This window comes from Sus scrofa, chromosome 1, assembly GCF_000003025.6.
Source record: "Sus scrofa isolate TJ Tabasco breed Duroc chromosome 1, Sscrofa11.1, whole genome shotgun sequence".
Classification (NCBI taxonomy): domain Eukaryota; kingdom Metazoa; phylum Chordata; class Mammalia; order Artiodactyla; family Suidae; genus Sus; species Sus scrofa.
The window spans coordinates 127111445-127132074 of record NC_010443.5 but is presented as its reverse complement, the minus strand read 5'-3'; the positions used below and the strand labels follow the sequence as shown (position 1 = coordinate 127132074).

Genomic DNA, 20630 nt, shown 5'->3' with positions numbered 1-20630 from the left:
AAATGGAATTAAAGGGAATTGTACACTTTTTGGAATTTAGGGTGGGAAGATGAATCTAAAACATAGTCCTAGGAGTTCCCGTCGTGGCGCAGTGGTTAACGAATCCGACTAGGAACCATGAGGTTGCGGGTTCGGTCCCTGCCCTTGCTCAGTGGATTAACGATCCGGCGTTGCCGTGAGCTGTGGTGTAGGTTGCAGACGCGGCTCGGATCCCACGTTGCTGTGGCTCTGGTGTAGGCTGGTGGCTACAGCTCCGATTCAACCCCTAGCCTGGGAACCTCCATATGCCGTGGGAGCGGCCCAAGAAATAGCAGCAACAACAACAACAAAAAAAAAAAGACGAAAGACAAAAAAAATAAGTAAATAAATAAATAAATAAATAAATAAATAAAACATAGTCCTAGTAATACTTTATACTTAATACTGTAAAATCTTTACACATGAAAACCATGAAATTTCCTGCCTTAGTTCCTTTGTCATTAAAAGCAATCACTTGGTTATATGGTAGCTATTACTTACAGAGCAAAATTTCTTCAATTAGCAGTCTAGACATTTTGTAAACTGAGAAATCATGGACCAATTGATAATATTTCTGACTGTATTAACATTTTAGTGCTATAAAATACTATGTCTCTTAAAATTCTGACATTTTGCAGTCTGTATTAGACATGCTGGTTTTACAGTGTTTTACTTTTGCCTTAAGATTTAGGTTTTTAAAATGTATTTTTGCCCTGAATTAAATGTAAATTTGGGAGTTCCCTGGTGGCTCAGTGGGTTAAAGATCAGGTATCACCGATGCGGCTCTGGTTGCTGATGTGGCTCAGGTTCAGTCCCAGGCCTAGGAATTTCCACATGCCATGGGTGCATGTAGAAAAAAAGGGGGGGGGGAATGTTAATTTGATGGAAACTCTGCTTTTAAAATCATACTTACTGGGTTCTAATAAATTAAAAATTAAACTTGTTTCTTACTATTTTGCTGATTCTGATACATAAACACACATCACACTCATGTGATGCAAATAGTTACATTTAACACTAAAATTTCAGTAAATTTAGAATTCATTTTAAGCAAAGCTAAACAAGAATGGCAGAAATTTTTACACTAAGCTGTTTAATGCTAGTTTATTCAACAAATTTTGAATGCTTCCTACATGCCCAGCATTGTTCTAGATAGTAAGAATATTGCAGTAGGTTAATATCGACCAGGTTTCTGGAGTTTACATTCAAGTGGGAGTTTACACTCAAGTATTATTCTATTCTCATGGAGTTTACATTCAAGTGGGAGCAGTCAAACAATATACATGTAAACACATAAATCAGATAATTTTATTTTTAAAAAAATTTTTTGGCATATCTAGCCATAGATTTTATTATATGGAATCAAATAATTTTAAATAGTGATGAGATATTGTAAATAACTAAAACTCAGTTCCAAATAACCAGTTTTCACATAACTGAAACACTGCAGTTATGAGGCTAGAGAATCATGAGCAAGAGGAGAGAAGAGAGACTCAAGAAGTATAGAAAGGGTAAGATACAGAGAACCTTCTAAGTTCAGGTTATTTGTTGCTGACCCACAAACACAAAATGCAGAACATAAAATACACATGGAAGGATGATTCCAGGTGAAATACACATGGAAGGATGATTCCAAATTCCTATCTAAAACATGTCTCCTTATTTTAAAACATATTAAGATCATGTACCTTTTTGACTTTTCATTTGTATTATCCTGTACCAACAAAATTTGGTAGAATATGAGGGCAGAGAATCTGTAAACAACAACAGCAACATATTTATGAGGCAGATAGTCACTTCTCACAATGACTGCCCTTGGAAACTTCTTTCACGTCTTGCTGTACAGCTCCAGTAAGACAAACAGTATGACATGAATACATTTCTCAAGTCAAAGTTATTGAGTCTTAACATCACATTCAGTTCTAAATGGACTTAGGTCCAGTTCCTTTTAGTAGATTATTTCATTAAGAGTTCCAAATGACGGGGAGTTCCTGTTGTGGCATAGTGGTTAACGAATCTGACTAGGAACCATGAGGTTGCGGGTTTGATCCCTGGCCTTGCTCAGTGGGTTAGGGATCCGGCGTTGCCATGAGCTGTGGTGTAAGTTGCAGACGTGGCTCGGATCTGGCGTTGCTGTGGCTCTGGCATAGGCCAGTGGCTACAACTCCGATTCAACCCGTAGCCTGGGAATCTCCATATGCCATGGCGGTGGCCCAAGAAATGACAAAAAGACAAAAAAAAAAAGTTCCAAATGAGGAGTTCCCACCATGGGCTCAGCAGTAGTAAACCCGACTAGTATCCATGAGGACACAGGTTTGATCCCTGGCTCCTCCCAGTGGATTAAGGATTTGGCATTGCTGTGAGCTGTGTTGTAGGTCACAAATGTGTCTCAGATCCCGAGTTCCTGTGTCTGTGGTGTAGGCTGGCAGCTGTAGCTCTGATTCGATTCCTACCCTGGGAACTTCTATATGCTCCAGGTGTGGCCCTAAAAAGCAAAAAAAAAATTTTGTTGAAAATTAAACCAACAAACCAGAAAAGGGGGGGGATTTAATGGTCCATGAAAGCCAACATCATATAGGGCAGGGCAGGTGTCTCCTGGACTTGGGAGACAAGGATTGAATGCTGCCAAATTTGTTTCGCCAACTTCCATTACTGTTTCTTCTTTCTTTCTTTCTTCTTTTTTTTTTTTTAGGGCTGCACCTGCAGCACATGGAGGTTCCCAGGCTAGGGTCGAATTGGAGCTGTTGCTGCCGGCCTATGCCACAGCCACGCCAGATCTGAGCCGCGTCTTTGACCTACACCACAGCTCACGGCAACACCAGATCCTTAACCCACTGAATGAGGCCAGGGATTGAACCCACAATCTCATGGTTCCTAGTCAGATTTGTTTCCACTGGGCCACGACAGGAGCTCTCCATTGCTGTTTCTTTCTATGTGTTACCTTCATTCTTTCACATCAGCTTCCCTCTCAAGGCTCTAACCAAGACTTCTAGCAGGTCGTATTTTCTTAGTTTTGTTACCTAAGGAGGGCTGCTCCTTTTTCCCTGTTTCCACTTCAAAAAATTCTGAGGGAAGGGAGGCTTCTGCTTCTGACTATGATAGCCCCTGGATTAGTAGCAACTATATAATTGGACAAAATATATTAAGCAGCTGCTTTCAGGTAGCACAAAACTAAAATTTCTGAGAGAAAGGAACCTAAGCACTTGAGCCCCACAATCACCTGCTTCCTATGGTATAAAGAGACTGGAGTGCTAAGCCAGGACGATAGCAATCACAGTGGGCAGTGTTGGAATCTATGGGATGGGGCATTGAAAAGGAGGAAGCTGTTCAGAAAGGTGGCCCCAGGAGTCCATAGAGGGGTCCCCACAAGTCCACGGCTGAGAACAGGCTGTATATAACCATAGCAAGACCACCTGATGCTTACCAGATAACAGTTGCTGCAAGGTGAGACTGGAATGGAAACACCAAAGGTCAAGCAGTGTTGGCATAAAAACAGTGCTAAGGGACACTGAGTTTCTGGGCCTGCCAAGGTAGACATCTTCACAACTGTGGGTTCCAGCTGAAACACTAGAAAGGTTGCACTTTAGGAGTAAAGACTGCCGTAATGAGCTCTGACAAGATTGGCATGGGAGGGAGTTTCCTGGTGCCCTAGCAGTTAAGGATTTGGCACTGTCACTGCTGTGGCTTTGGTTTAATTTCAGGCCTAGGAACTTCCGTATCCCACAGAAGTAGCCAAAAAAAATAAAAATAAAAAGGTTGGCATGGGAGACAATCAAGCCTATACTAGTTTAAGGTGACCACTAAATAACTGATGTACGTGCTAAAATAAGATCCATCAGGAGCTCCCATTCTGGCTCAGCAGTAACAAACCTAATATTCAAGAGGATGCAGGTTCAATCCCTTGCCTTGCTCAGTGGGTTAAGGCCTCGCTCAGTGGGTTAAGGATCCTGCATTGCTGTGAGCTGTGGTGTAGGTCACAGTCACGGCTTGGATATGGCATTGCTGTAGCTGTGATGTAGGCCAGCAGATGTAGCTCCAATTCAACCCCTAGCCTGGTAACTTCCGTATGCCACAAATGTGGTCCTAAAAAGCAAAAAAAAAAATTTTAAATAAAAATAAAAAATCAAGTGAAATCCTGATATTTAACCAATATATCATTTTAGTATGTAATCAATTTGGAATACTACTGAGATGTTTTATATTCTTTTATACGAAATCTGAAATGTAGTGCATACTTTATATTTACAAAACATCTTATTTTGGATACTAAATTGTCATTGGAAATATTTGATTGGGTAGAGTTCATGAAACTTACAGTTGAATACGTATGTTTACATACGTTCAAAGCACACTTAACAATAGACTTACGTTTTAGGACAGTTTTAGGTTGACAGCAACATTGAGTAGAAAGTACAGAGCATCCCCACCTACCCCATTCCTACATACATACAGCCTATCAACATCCTGCACCAGTGTAGAATTGTTATAATTGATAAACCAACAGTGACATAACATTATCAACCAAAGTCCTTAGTTTATGTCAGGATTCACACTTTTTATTGTATATCCTGTGGATTTGGATAAATGTATAATGACATATATCCATCATTATTATATCATATAGAATAGTTTCACTGCCCTAAAAATCCCTTATGTTCCATTTAGGCCTCCTCCTTTACCCCTAACCCCCTCGAAACCACTTATCTTTTTATTGTCTCTAAAGTTTTGAGTATTTCATAATATCATGTAGTTGGAATCATACAGTTATATAGCTTTTTCAGATTGACTTCTTTCACTTAATAATATACATTTAAGATTCCTCCATGTCCTTTCATGGCTTGATAGCTCATTTATTTTTAGCTGAATAATATTCCATTGTATGGATGTACCACAGTTTATCTACACCTACTGAAGGACACTTTGGTTGCTCTGAATTTTGGCAATTATGAATAAAGCTGCTATAAACACTTGTGTAGACGTAAGTTTTCAACTCCTTGTAGTAATCATTTAATAATTATTTCAGTAATCGGGGGTAATTATTTAATATGCTTTTGCTTTCCATGATACACACTGGACAATCAGTAGTTATCTTCTGATTTTCAATTAGTTTTTCTGAAATCTATTATTTTGTGAACTATTTCCAGTTTTACATACTGTATACTACTGCCTCTCAAGAAATGTTGTATTCAGAGCATTCTTGTACCAGGAAGATTTAGGACTCAAGTGAATTCTGAGTTCTCACAAGATCTGTAGTATATAAGGCTTTCAGAAGACAACTCATCTGCTCCACACTTTGAAACATCAACAACCAGATTCACAAGGTTCTGTCCTTACCTCAGCCTCATCTCTTTCCACCATCCCAAGAACAGAACAACTTCCCCAAATGCTCAACGCAATCTCCTCTTTGGACTTTTCCATCTCGTTTTTCCTTGTCTAGACACTCTTCCTTTGTAACATCAACTCTTCCTTTGTAACATCAACTCTTCCTTTGTAACATCAACTCTTCCTATCTCACTTACATGTCATTTCATTAAAACGTTTCCAGACCTCCTCACTGGTACCCTTCCTTGCGCTTTTTCAATGCGTGTGAAGAACCCCTTCTTGTAATCATTTTATCACACGGTATTTAAATTGTTTTTTTGCCTTCTTCAACAATTTGCAGACTCTGGGAAGTCAGTATTTCCGTCTGCCTTGTTCACTGTTACATTCCTCTCATCTAGTATGGTCCTCAGACATTGTGGTTTTTCAATAAATATTTCTTGATTGGATAACGAGAGTGGCCTGGAGTTTTAATAGATAATGCTCTCCCAATCACCATGCTTGCTTTTCTGTCATTCCACTAGCACTGGACGCTCGGGACTGATTCATTTTCACCGCGTGAGGTTGGCTGTCCTTTGACCCAGGCCTGCAGGTATGAATTCCTTCGTTTTTACGATCTAACTTAGCACAACCACAGCCAACACGCGTGGCGTAGGTTTATACAACCCACAGCAACTGCTGTGCCTTCTAGGCAGTGAGCTGGAAAAAGGCTCTTCAGGTGCCACCGGGACGCCAGGACAGACCAAGAATTCGCCTTAACCTGGCCTCGGGCATTGCTCTCTACACACCACCTCCTCCTCCAGCGCGCCAAGCCGTTAAGTACCACCCCTTCTCACTCGGCTCCACCCACCTGGCGCACCCGGGTTACTAAACCCTAGCAGCCAGGTTGCGCTCAGCGTTCGTAAGCCCCGCCTCCAGGGCTAGGGCGCGCACCCCCTCCCCGCTCTGCCTAAGCAGTTCCGTTAGCAGTGGGAGGAAAAACCGTCTTTCGGGTCCCCGCCTCTCCACTCCCAACGCTTTATTCCCTACTCCCCCTGCGACCACTCCACAACCAGCTACGGAGGCCCCTAAAGTACAAACATCCCCCAGGCACTGGCGTAGCCTGCTAGATTTTTTCCTTGTTACTCCACTTGGTACCAAGGTCCTTTGTTCAGTTTTTGTCAGGAATTCGGGATCGCGAGTTTCTTCCGCCGGCGGGAACTCTAACGCTCTTCACGGAAGTAAAGTTGTTTTTTTGGCTCCCCCCGCCCGCTACGCCGTGGCTGCCTGCATTCCTTCCCTCCCACCTCTCGGAATTGTGGCGGGAGGGGGAGGAGGAAGTCAAGGCGCCTGCGCGGAGAGGCCGCTTTCCATCCGGGTCCCTGTCCGTGCGGTGCAGCAGGTCGGTAGGCGGGAAATGGCGACTGGCTGAAGGAGCTGGTTCTGTTGCTGCTGCGGGCTAAGGGGGAAAGACACCGCACATTGCGCAGTCGGGACCATCGCCGGAGCCTGAGGACACTTCTCTGTCGTCACAGTTAGGTAATTCCCCTCGTCCAGACGCTGCCGCGGCTTCCAACCTTAGTCCTCCTCCTCTTCCCAGGGCCGTCTGCCGGGATCTCCTCCCCTTCTCAACCTGGTTCTCCAGCGGCTCCGGCGCCTTAGTAGGCAGGCACTGTTGGCGCCTCGTACGTCCGCTGTGTGGAGCCTCTCTTCTCTGGACTTTCCCCTGGGAACAGAAAGAGAGCTCACTTCCCGCCAGCTTCAGCTCTCAGGCTGCGGCCTGTGTTGTGATTTCTGGGGTTAGATTTCACTTTCCTACCCACCCCCACCCCGATCTCACGTCCCTAGTTCCAAACCTTGTGGTCCCTCCGGGTAATTGGGTTAGATCAGCTTTTCTAACCCTGACCCACCTGATGTTTTGGGTATTTCTTTTTTTCTAGTAAGGTGTTTTTAGGGGGGCGTTGCTCTCTCTTAGTTTTTATAAGCACCTTTTAAGGATCTGGAAGAAAAGATTTCACTGAGTTCTGTTTGTCTTTTGTGCTGTTAAAATATTGAGTTGACATTGTTACTTTTTCAATCAAGAGTGCTGGTAAAGAACAGCTCATGTGGAAGGCCTCTGGTTTCTATAGTGGTCGATTAAGGGTGAATCTCATCGTCCGTAGTATTCTACGCTTTCTTTGGGTGTTAAATGCCTGTATGGGTGCTTACTTTTGCATTCTTGACTATAATTCCGGGGTAAATATATTGCATAAGTAAATTGTGTTTATTTACTTCTCACCCTAGCGGTAGCTGGATGTTTGAATGATGGTAAGCCCTTAAGAGTACCTTAGGGAAACCTACAGAGACACTGCCCGTAAACTGCACTAAGATTCTGAAATGACATGTACTTAGTAGATGTTCCTCCAAGGCAGGGATTTATCTCTCTAATGCTAATAAAGCAGTAATACCAAGATTATTGCCCAACGTAGATATACAAATTGGTAGCTTAAAAGATACTTAGCTTCGTAATTTTCAGATTGTAGATTTCTTTATATACAGTCTCCTCATTCTTTGCCAAGTTTTAAATTTTCGTTTGTTGTTCACCTGTTATCCTTATAAAAGCAAGGACATGGCTTGTTAAAGCTACTTTTATTTTTTCTTCTCTTCCACATTGCAGACCAGTTGTCCATAAAGAGAGGTAATAAGGAGGCTGTTGGTGTTTTGCAGAACTTGTTTTTCAATCTTGTTGAATTTGAGGCCCAAACTTTGTAGTTTTTTATTTTTAACTAGTCAAACTAGGTTTTAAAAATGTGGTTCGCATTACATATCATTTGATGTTTTGTAACTCAGGCTTTCTGCTCTCTAGGTTCAGTTTAAAAGACTTCCACATTGTTAGCATATTAAATTTCATTAATAAACAGATTAAATTTCATTAATAAACAGAAACATGGAAACATCAAAATAGTTGTTATTTGGTAGATTCCTTCCAAGGTCATAAAGAAAGTCAAGGCAAAATGTAGCACTTAAATGAAGCAGTCTTTTAGGATTGAGTTGAATTTCATACTTACCTTCTAAACCTAAAGAATAAAGAGTGGGAAGTGGAGGTGAGGTCATGTTGGATACTTGCTGTGCCAATTTGTTCCAAAAATAGGGCCAAATGTATGACTTAAAAGGATGTAAAATTATTGTTCTAGTGTAGGTTTTGTCTGTACTTTAATGACCTTTGGGGTAATTTATCGAGCATTAATGTTTTTAATAAAATTTGTTTTACAAATAGCTGAGTGAGCATTGTATGTAGACTGGTCTTTAAGAACTCTCATAAATTGTTTTTAATTCTTCATTCATTCAGCTCTTTTAATGCTCTTCTCAGTGTAGGTTGAAAGACAACTCACGTCACATAGTCCTTAACCTCTGTGGATTTGTAGCTGTATAGACATTACAAATAGGACTTTATAGAAAAACCAAATAGGATTGTTATGTTTTATAATATTCTACATGGTGTGTTCTTGGACATTTCATTTCCCGTTGTTAAGAAACTCAGAATTAGGTGTGTTTTGTCTTTTCCTAAATTCATCTAGCTGATCGCATGTTTGAGATTTCTGGTTGAGAGGCTTCTTCACAAGAATATTATTTAACAGAGTCCATACAATTCTGGTTAAAAAAACAAACTTTTGTTCAGAAAGGATGTTCTAGACTTGTAACTATAGGGTTAATTGAAGATTGAATGAAATGGTATTAAATTATCTCAGTCATAGATTTTTGGATTAATGCGCTAAAGAGCAAATTATTTTGTCAGAATTGGTGATAAACAAGATCTAACTAAATTTCTAATTTCCACGCTGTCGTGAAAGCATACCTTAGAAAAGACACTTTAATCATGTATACCAAATGTGCTGAGAAAACCTCATATGATATACCGTAAGTAATTTTTCTGGGTAGGTTAAAAAAATTACCTGACATTTTAACTGGATTGCTCTAGGGGTCCTTTGCTTTACTTTGAAGATGAGAAGATTTAAGAAAGATGGGATTGAAGATAAAACCAAACAATTACTTTTAGTTTCCACTTTGCATTTGCCATGAGACATATATCTAAGCCAGGTATATATTCACGACGGGTTGTATGACCACATTAATTTTTAATTTAAAGTTATTGAATTGTAATTGGGTCTACATTACAAATAGCTAGACTGTGTGGTTGACTGGGTGGTATAATTTGAGAATTGCCGATGCCAAACTTTGTCTTTCTCCTTCATGTTAGGGAATCTTTCTAAAATGTTTTGTTTAAAATCATATTCTTTGGAAGAGAAACCTTAAAAGTATTGCTTTTATTGACAATATTAGGACCAATTAGTTTTATCAGATAAATTTGCTGATACCACAAGAAGGTGAGAGTTCAGAGGCAGTGGAATACAGAAGCTTCTTGCACTGTGATCGGGAGAGGTGTGGCATATAAGAACATTGTCTGAGAGAGAAAGGCATGGTTGGAGTACAGTTATAGCGAGAATCTTGGGGTACGTGGGGTCTTTGAGAATCTTGTGAATCTGACAGTAGTGAGAAGTGAGACTAAATGTGATCCCAAGAAAAATTGTAGGATCTTAAGGACAGACATGGCTTTAGATTTGGCCAGCCCTTTTGTTTGCTTATCTCATCCGAAGGTCCCCCATTTAGTATGGTATTTTTAGAGAAGAGTGAGGGAAAACACTAAAATGCCATTGAAAAAAAAATTGTTGTAAAATATTTACATAAAAAGTCTTCTAGCATTAATGCAAGGTCCCACTAAAGCTGACTGATTATAATAGGAACCCAGTATTTTCTGGTAATCATAGGCTCTCCTGTACTAATTTAGAGAGATTGTAAAAAAGGAAGTATATCTAAATTAAACATGAATCATCAACTGTGCTTTAAATTGAGATTCTAGAGTCAGATTTTCATAATAGCTATAATAATTTTAGGACAAGGAAATGTGTTTATTACTTTGATTAAAGAAACAAAATTGTAGTATTAGAAGGCACTTGAATACTTCAGAAATAATTGGGATTCTATTTAATAATAGTGGCTTATATATAGTTTAGGAAGAATGTTTTCTTTCTTTGGACTAAACACTTCCAAATGGAGAAATTGAGAACTAAAAAAGCAGAGCCATTGCTAAAAATAAATAAGAAAGGGAGATTAAGACTCTGTTAAATCATACCATGATATTTTAAGTTTCTCATGTTGACTAGTTAAAGTAATGTTTAGGAATTTAAAAGTACATTTTATTAAGAGTGTATTTGCTAAAGAAAAATATTCAGAATCAATAAGTATCTTTTCAACTGACGACAACTTTGATTATTTGTTTTAGGAGTACTTGCTTTCTTCCTGGTGTTCCCCAAATATATATATGATTATTCTAGTTAGTTGAAAATGATTAACCTCTCATTGATCTTACAAGTACCTGCTTTAGTGTATTTAGTTAAATAATACAGTACCATCCTTTAAATTTCTGATGTGCCAATAAAATTATTTGAAAAACATTGACAATCACATTTCAAACAACAATCACGCATTTTCATCTCATTGGGAATATACCATTTTATTTTATTTTGCTATTATTTTAGTAGTAGTAAACAAGAGGGCACTTCTGTTAGAGAATTATAATTATACCTCATCTTTGACTAGTAATTTAAATAAAAATTTACTCATCTTAAAATTTCTTGTCTTCAGTTTAGCTCAATCATAATGATTAGTTTTTCCTTGGTAGATAGTAATAAGAATAGTAGGAAATTATTTTAGGTACTCAGAGATTATTAGATAACAACTATTTTTTCCTTTTTGTCAACGTATCCTTGATTCTGTTCTTACTGTCACTATTGTGTTCTGAGAGTTTCATATTTCTACTGGCTTGAGAGTAAGTTGAATACAAAATTAATTTTATTTATGTAGAACATTTTATTGAAAGAGAATAAATAAGTAGTTATATCTCTCCCCTTGCCTGGTTTTGGTGAGAACTACTTAAATAAGCACTTTTAGCAAAATTTTGCCAAAATTAACTTCACTTTTTTTAATCTTCAAATTTTCTGTGTTAATGTATCCAATAAGTACATGGTAACTTGCATGTATATAGGTAACTCCAGTAAATTTTAAAAATTGCATATGTTGGAATGTATATATTCTTTAGAAGGGATAGTAATACGATGAAGAGTGATAGACTATAGTGACAAGTTTCTCAGGTACTTTTGACAAGTTTCTCATGAATGTTATAGTACCCAGTTTTTATGAGTTTGTAGCTTTATATTTTTGCTAAAATAGCACATTTTGTTATAAAGTTTTAATGGTATGAATTTCCCTTATGCCGTGTAATGAAATCCTCTTTTTATAAGATGTGTAGGTTATATTTATTGTAGGTAGTTAAAATTAAAACAATCTCCAAATTGCTGTTCTGTTAAAACTTGGGCGAAAGAAATACTAAGTTTGTCCTCAGCAGAATACATACTGTCTTTTTCTGTACATAACAAATATTGATTTTGCCTTAATAATATTTCTGCTGATTATATACAAAGTTTTAATTTGAGGTGCTGATAATAGTATTTTAAAACATGTGCGTGAGTGGCTATGCCTGAAGTATTTTCAGTGATCAACAAACTGAATAATGCCATCTTTAAAAAAATCAGTTCATGTTTTCATTGAATGTTAGGTCATCAATAATGTAACAAACCGTATGTTCTTTTTCTGTAGAGAAAATGAATTGATCATGGTTTTAGGAAATGCATCTTTTTTTTGTTGTTGTTCATTGAAGAAAAATTTGAAAGGAAAAAGACCCATAATTTTATCAATCTAATTCAGCAACTTTTTTAATTTTTAATTTTTTTTAATTTTTATTTTTTATCTTTTATGTTTTGTATACTTCCTATATTTTTCAAATGTTTTTGATTATAAGTTTGTTATATTTAGTAGTTTTTAAAGAAGTCTATAATATTATCTTATTAAAAAAAAGTAAGTTGTACATGAAATAATCATGACCTCCAAAGACCATTCTATCACTGCTTTGTTGGGAAGGGTTTGATGAAAAGAATCTCCTTGTTTTAGAGTTGATTCTTCATATAATACTCGTCCACTTAATCCTTCTGCCCTAGTTGACTTTTGACTTTTATTAGGTGATAAATGGAAGGGACCAAGAAATCTCTTCCCTCTCTAAAGTAATTTAATGAAGGACCAGGGAAGGTAGTGGACAGTTGTAGTATCTAAACCTGTTGATTTCATATTATTCAGGCTGGAAATATAGGCAGAGAAAACAGATGCTGACACTTTTGCACATGTCATTTAGTGTCAGCTAAGGTAGTGTTTTTCAGGTTTTTCTTTCATTAATATAAATTAAGTAGTGATGCCATTTGTAATAGAATATTACAAACCTATGGAAATGTAAAGCTAGAGGAGACCAAAAGGGTCATCTAGTCTTTGTTTCCTTAGTGATGAACCTTCTGAAGACTTTTTAACAAGTAGTAAATGTTTGTCTCTATTAGAGTGCTTCTAGATGAGTTGTATGTGACAGAAGAATGGAAACAGCTTAGATTAATTAATGACTCATCTCCTGTTTTGACAGCTCTTTTTTTAGGTAAAATTTACATGTTGTAAAATGCAAAGATCTGATGTCCATTAACTTCTTTTGCTGTTGAGGAAGTGAAGTGCTAGAATGCTTGCAAGACTTAATCAGTGTTAGAACTAAATAGTGGAAAATTCAGAACTGATATGTATGTCCTACTCTAGGGACTGTTCCCCTAGTTACTTGCTCAGGAGCCTACTCCAGAACCTTGGATGCATATTTTTCTTTATATAGACAATTGTTAATTTATATGTGTGTGTATAATTTTATATATAAAGTTTTATATTGGAACCCAGACTTAGTTAGCTTTAAAGTTTGCTTTGTGATCTTTTTACAGTTTTCTGTATTTATATATTTTTTACCCTCTTTTGTTTCCCTCTTCTTTCTCTTATTCAGCAAAAATTTATTTGAAAGAATACACATCAGGTTAGTCATAGATAATTAGTTAAGAATTTCTGTTTTGTTTTTTTGATAGAAATTTGTATACTCAAGGCCTCAATAGCAAATGATCAGCTGAGTTTATGCTTGTATCATTATTATAATCTTGTTAACAAGGCAATTTGCAACCATAATTGTTGGCATCAAATATTGCTTGGGGTCAGGGATTTTGTGAAGAGGAAGGAAATCTTATGAGGAAGGGATATTTTTAGTGTTTTTTGTAGGCCTCTTTTTCTGAGCCCAAATTGATTACTGCATCGAAGATTGTTTGTGTTTCAGTGACATAATTTTTCCCCCATTCTCTGGTCACTTTGAAGGAAATGAGAAGAATTTGAGTTACAAAGATGCAGCTATCTTGTGTGCCAGGTGGTTGGAGTTACAAATAAGATTTCTGCCTTCAAGACTCTTACAGTCTAATGCAGTTAAAGAAATATAAACAAATATGCTTTGTTAAGAGCTGAGGAGAGATAAACATAGGGTTACACAGGCTTGGGCATGTGGAAGTGTTTACTTATTGGGGTGCGTGATACTTGGATTGAGCTTTAAATGATGGGGATAAGCATTAGTTGAAAGGAAGGGATGTTTGAGGTAGAGAAAAAGGCAGAAGCATGGTACAGCACAGTGTGGGCAGGAAACCATTGTTAAGCTGGATTGCAAAGAGTGAGGCAGCAAATAGCAACGAAAAAAGACAGAGAGGTAGATCTTGGAGGGTTTTATATATAACGCCAGAGTTTAGTTTTTATTTTGAAGGCAGTCGGTGGGAAGGAATAGGCAAATCTGCAGAGTGCCAAGGATGGATTTAAATGGGACGAGACAAATATTTTAAGAGGTGAAATCATCAGAATTTGGTGATTAGGTATTTAGAAAGGTTCCTGGCTTGATTGAGTAGGAAGAGTACTTGTGATCAAGAGTATAGTAAGAAAAAAAAAATGAAGTTCTCGCTGTGGCTCAGCGGAAACAAATCTGACTAGTATCCAAGAAGACTCAGGTTCGATCCTTGGCCCTGCTCAGTGGGTTAAGGATCTGGCGTTGCTGTGAGTTGTGGTGTAGGTTGCAGATGCAGTTTCCATCTAATGATGCTGTGGCTGTAGTGTAGACCAGTGGCTACAGCTCTGATTCAACCCCTAGTCAGGGAACCTCTATATGCCATGGGCGTGGCCCTAAAAAGACCAAAAAAAAAAAAAAAAAAGAAAGAAAGAAAATAAAAATAATATAATAGGAAAAATACAAAATCAAGAGCAGGTTTGGGAATGGGAATTCAACTTTGGGTAAGTGGAATTTGAAGTGCAGAATAAAAGTGTAGAGAAAGCTGTTGAATGAGAGTCTGAAATTTAGAGATGATAGAGCAGCTACAAGAATTAATGTTGCAATTTGGAAGAGTCCCCCACCCTTTACCACCAATTAATTCTTTTAGTTGGGCTGCAGGTACATAGAAAGCAAACTTTATTGCCAAGTTTTAGATTGCTAAACAATCAGCTTTTTCTGTTCCTTAAGAAATCTGGTTCAAATGTTGGAAAAGTGGAAATGTTTTACATTATGTACTTCCCTCCTCCATGTCATGAGTTCTTAAGCTTAAAATGTTGTTGCAGTCATTGCTGTGGTTTTGTGTGTGTGTGTGTGTGTGTGATGTAATCTACTTAAATTGTATCATTTTCATTCATTAGTAGTAGATTTATTTCCCTGGTGTACTTATTTCCTGATCCTTACTTGTTTTAATTTATTATTACTGATAATGGAAAAAGAGCTGGAGTTCCCGTCTTGACACAGCAGAAACGAATCCAACTACTAACCATGAGGTTGCGGGTTCGGTCCCTGGCCTCACTCAGGGGTTAAGGATCCAGTGTTGCTGTCAGCTGTGGTGTAGGTTGCAGATGCAGCTCAGATCCGGCATTGCTGTGGCTGTGGTTTAGGCCGGCAGCAACAGCTCCGATTAGACCCCTAGCATGGGAACCTCCATATGCGGCAGGTGCGGCCCTAAAAAGACAGACAAAAAAAAAAAAGAAAAAGAGCTTGTCTAGTAATGGAACTCCTTTAAAGCACCTAGAGGATGGTTAAATTCTAACATAAATAGAATTGCCAAGATGAGGCTATATGTGTAAGACTCTCTTATATTTTCAGTTTAGGTAATTATATTATTACAGATATTATGTAAACAATTTCTTTCCTGTACTTGGCTCAATTAATATGTATTGTCTTAGTTTGGTTTTGGTCTGGTAATGCTGCCCTCATAAAATGAGTTTGTGAGAGGCCCCTTCTCTTCTGTTTTCTACAAGAGTTTGTGTAGATTTTGTTTGCGTTTGGGGGTGTTATTTGTTTTTTTTTCAAAGATTTTTAGTGGAATTCTCCAGTGAAGCCATCTGGATCTGGAATATTGAGTTTTGGAGACTTTTCCTCCAATTTCAGTTTTTTAAATGTGGGGCTGATAAGGTTATTTGTTCTTGTGAGTTTTGGTGATACATATTTTTTTGAGGAATTTGGTCATTTCATCTAAATTGTTGAATGTATGGGCATAAAATTGTAATATTCCATTATTTTTCTTTTGATGTCTCTTGGATATATAGTGATGTTTGCGCTACCACTCCTAAAATGGTAATTCGTGTCTTCTCCCTCTTTTTTTCCCACTCATTTTTGCTAGAGGTTTATCAATTAAGTCATTTTTTAAAAAACATCATCTTTTGGTTTTATTGTTTTCTGTTTTTAACTTCATTGATTTTTTTTTCCTTTTTTTTCTTTTCATGGCCTCACCCATGACATATGCAAATTCCTGGGCCACAGATTGAATCTGAGCTGCAGCTGTGGCAATGCCAGATCTTTTGTTTATTTAAAAAAATTTTTAAAGGTAACTGGCAAGTTTAATAGAAGGTTAGTTTGCTGTATATAAAAAATTCATTAAAAATTTTTTTTTAATCTTTTTTTGCTTTTTTTTTTAGGGCCACTCCGTGGCATATGTAGATTCCCAGGCTAGGGGTCTAATTGGAGCTGTAGCCACCAGCCTACGCCAGAGCCACAGCAACGAAGGATCTGAGCCGCATCTGCAACCTACACCATGGCTCACGGCAATGCTGGATCCTTAACCCATTGAGCAAGGCCAGGGATCGAACCCACAACCTCATGGTTCCTAGTCGGATTGTTAACCACTGTGCCATGACGGGAACTCCATTTAAAAATTTTTTTAAATTATAGTTGATTTACAATGTTTCCTCAATATTTTAACTTTTTAAGTGATTTTTATTTTTTCCATTATACTTGGTTTATAGTGTTCTGTTAATTTTCTACTGTACAGAAAAGGGACCCAGTCACAGACGTGAGTGTGTGTGTGTGTATTCTTTCTCTCACTTTATCGTCCATCATGTTCCATCACAGGTGACTAGATATAGTTCCCTTTGCTATACAGCAGGGTCTCATTGCTTATCCACCCAAATGCAATAGTTTTCATCTTTTAACCCCAAACTCCCAGTCCATCCCACTCCCTCCTCCTCCCCCTTGGCAACCACAAATCTGTTCTCCGAGTCCATGCATTTCTTTTCTGTCAATGCCATATCTTTTAACCTGGGCCCAGGAACTCATGCCTCCTAGCGACCCCGAGCCACTGCGTTGGGATTTTTTTTTTTTTTTTTTTTTTTTTTTGGCTTTTTAGGGCCACATGTGTGGCATTGGCAGTTCCCAGGCTAGGAGTCGAATTGGAGCTGCAGCTGCCAGCCTGTAACACAGCCACAGAAGGATCTGAGCACCCTATGGCACAGTTCGTGGCAACACCAGGTCCTTAACTCACTGATTGACACCAGGGATCGAACCTGCTTGCTAGTTGGTTCATAATTACTGAGCCACAGTGGGAACTCCTGCAGTGGTATCCTTAACACTCTTCACCATGGGTTCTCCCAAGCTGAAGTTTGGTTTTGTTGTCGCAAAGGATGCTACAGGTGCACCATTGGCTTCAAATTTCACTAGGTTACTTTTTGCTTAGGCTGGAAGTGGAGATATGAGAAGGTGTTTCTCAGTTTTCTGATTGACTCACAGATTTTGGCTTTCCCTCTGTGCCTGTGCATCTCTGTAGTCTAGGTGCTTCTGATCCTCGCCCAGCAGTAGACTACTGTTATGTTCATTGGTGCTTGTTAACCTAGTGGTAGAGCCAGGAATCTCTGTTGTCCTGGTCCAGTCTCAATCTTATCTTGTTTGTCTGGGCATCAGAAGTGGGGCTGTTTCAGGGATCTTGCCTTTGTACTCCACACTAGGCCATGTATCTTTACAGGTCCTGTTTTGGAAAAACTTACCTCAGTGGTAGGAGTTCTGATGGCACTGGTATAAGATCCTGGGCCCAAGATAGTTTCTGGCCCTTTCTCTAGAGGGATTGGTAGAGGAGATTTTTCTTTCACTCTGCTCTTATCCTTAATGATGTTTAGACTTATGCTGGAGTGGGAGTGTGTGACTGGACTTGCTGCCCCTCCCCGAGCCTTAAAGTTTTTGTACCATGGGAAGAAGTATCTGGTTGGGGCTCTGATTTTTTTTTTTTTTTAAACTCTCTCCCCCCATAGTAGAGTCTGCTCTGTTCTTCCAGCCCTGCATTACAGAAGACTCTCTCCAGTCTCATGTTCCCATAGACTGGAGCACCAGGTGGAGGTCTGTGGCAAAGATCCTATAAATAGATCTGGATTCCATTGTGTCTCCTGTTCCTAAAGAGTAGTAGTGGCTTATGCTAGCCCACACTTTGCCTTTAGGAGAAGCAATTTAATTTATTTGTTTGTTTGTTTATTTTTGATTTTTTTTTAGAGCCGCACTTAAAGCACATGGAACTTCCCAGGCTAGGGGTCAAATCAGAACTACAGCTGCTGGCCTATGCCACAGCCATAGCATTGTGGGATCTGAGCTGTGCCTGTGAACTGCACCACACCTCACGGCAACACCAGATCCTTAACCCACTGAGCGAGTCCAGGGATCCAACCTGCATCCTCATGGATACTAGCTGGATTTGTTAATGCTGAACACAACAGGAACTCCCAGGAGTAACAATTTATTTTATTTTATTTTATTTTTATTTTTTGTCTTTTTGCCTTTTCTAGGGCCGCTCTCACAGCATATGGAGGTTCCCAGGCTAGGGGTCTAACTGGAGCTGTAGCCACTGGCCTATACCACAGCCACAGCAATGTGGGATCCGAGCCGCGTCTGCGACCTACACCACGGCTCACAGCAATGCCGGATCCTTAACCCACTGAGCAAGGCCAGGGATTGAACCCACAATCTCATGGTTCCTAGTTGGATTCGTTAACCACTGCACCACAACGGGAATTCCAGGAGTAAGAATTTAAGATAAGTTCTTTTTACTTGCTTTTATGGCATCACTGTCTCTGTCCTTGCTCTGCCACAGGTGAGCCAGGGCTTACATCTTGTCTGTCCTAGGAAAGGCTTGTCTTTTTTTTTTTTTTTAAAAAAAAGACACCTGTGGCATGTGGAAGTTCCTGGGCCGGGGATCGAAACTGAGCCACAGCAGCATCCTGCTAGGCCACCAGGGAACTCCAAGGCTTGTTTTTTCTTATATCTTGGTTTGATTGACCTGGGTCCTTAGCTCTCTCTCTGGTGGGTTCAGTTCTCTGGTTTAGTTTTTTTTTTTTTTTCTTCTTGTTATGCTGATAGTGGTATTTTTCCCCCCAACTTTTTACATAGGAAGAACCCAGTTAATACATAAAAATTAATCTTAAAGGCAGAATTCCAATTACTAGTCAGGGGAGCTCTCTTTTCTAGAGCTGTAGTTTGTAATTCCATAACTTCTTTGGCCTCAGGTTGCTTGGGATAAACTCTCTTGCCTTCTTGGTTTAAACCAAAGGAAAAGGTTCAGATTGGCTAAACTGATAGTAAAGAAAGAGAAATTATTTCTCAACTGGCCCTAGATTACTTTTTCCTCTTACCAAAACACTGTGGTTCCCCCCAAACTATCTTGTGGTCAGCACCTCCTCTGTAATTTTTCTTATGTTTTCTTAGACCTCTTCTCTTAACCTTCCTTAACCTTTTGTTTGTAGGAAAAATCACCCATTGTAAATGACTATTTAGAAAAGGAGCAGAAGTAAAAAAAAAAATTGAAGGTGATAAGAATTTGAAACTTTTGATAACTTTAATTCATTTGAATTTTTCATTGATGATAGACTTTTTACATTGCTTATTATTTTTATTAAAATTATCCAGAAATTAAAGCAATTCTGTCATTGTCTCCATCTCATTTTCTTTCAGTCATGAAATGGAAATATTGAAAAAAATAAACAAATGAAATGTAAGGGAAATAATGGACACAAATTTGTTTTAAGTGAAATAATGTCTTAGGGCTTAGGACAGTGTTTTGTATTACAGTGATTACAGTGATTAGTAAAGGATAGCTGTTGGTTATATATCACTTTTACCTTTTCCATGTTCAAATAAATATAGATAAAATACTTTATTTTTGACAAGAGTAGGTTGGCAATTGGTTTTTCTGAAGTCAGCAGATAGGAAATCTACAAGAAAACCATCCTAATACTTTTTACCCAGTGCTTTGATAGTATACTTGGTCCAATTATGTTTATTCAGGTAAGCTTTAACATTGAAGTCTTTATTTTAGGAGTTTGCAGGAAATGTAAAGATTAAATTTAGCAAATATTTATTGAGATCTTTGGAAATACAGGTTATTTTAAAGTATTACATATAGTTCCATTATCTGGGAGAGTTGGGGAGGAAATAATGAAGATATCTAAACTCCTCTAAATTAGGCTGTAATTGGCAAATTGAAAAAGTTATATACTATCTGTTTTTAAGTATTAAAATGATAGCTTTTTTAAAACTTTGTGTTTAAAACAAGGAAAGTTATGCCTAACCAAGTTGCTGGAGTTAAATTCTCCTTAGAAATTCTTTAGACATTTGTTAAATAAGGGATTGGCAGTGTATATTTGCAGGTTTACTCAGTTCTGTTTTTAAAAGATTTTTTTGATTAGAATTTAACATTTCTGGGAATTCCCATCGTGGCTCAGTGGTTAACGAATCTGACTAGGAACCGTGAGGTTGCAGGTTCAATCCCTGGCCTTGATCAGTGGGTTAAGGATCTGGTCGGTATTGCCTTGAGCTGTAGGTCGCAGACGTGGCTCAGATCTTGTGTTGCTGTGGCTGTGGTGTAGGCTGGCAGCTATAGCTCTGATTAGACCCCTACCCTGGGAATTTCCATATGCTGTGGCTGCTGCCCTAGAAAAGACCAAAAAAAAAAAAACATTTCTGAGTATTTACATTGTGAAATGGTGAACTTTATGTCTCTTTACACATTCTAGCAGATGTTAGATAGGAATGCTACCTGAGAGATTTCTAC

At 38.3% G+C, this 20630-nt stretch overlaps 1 protein-coding gene across 4 annotated transcripts in view; it reads left to right on the top strand.

Annotated features, from left to right (window-relative positions):
* CTDSPL2 (CTD small phosphatase like 2) overlaps nucleotides 6328–20630 on the top strand; it is a 96303-nt gene continuing 82000 nt past the window's right edge. Inside the window, exon 1 of one of the 4 annotated variants that reach the window (XM_021096524.1) lies at nucleotides 6328–6855. The gene's annotated coding sequence lies outside the window, so the exon portion shown is untranslated. The remainder of the gene's footprint in view (nucleotides 6856–20630) is intronic. The other 3 variants (XM_021096504.1, XM_021096535.1, XM_021096494.1) reach the window with 3 other exon arrangements.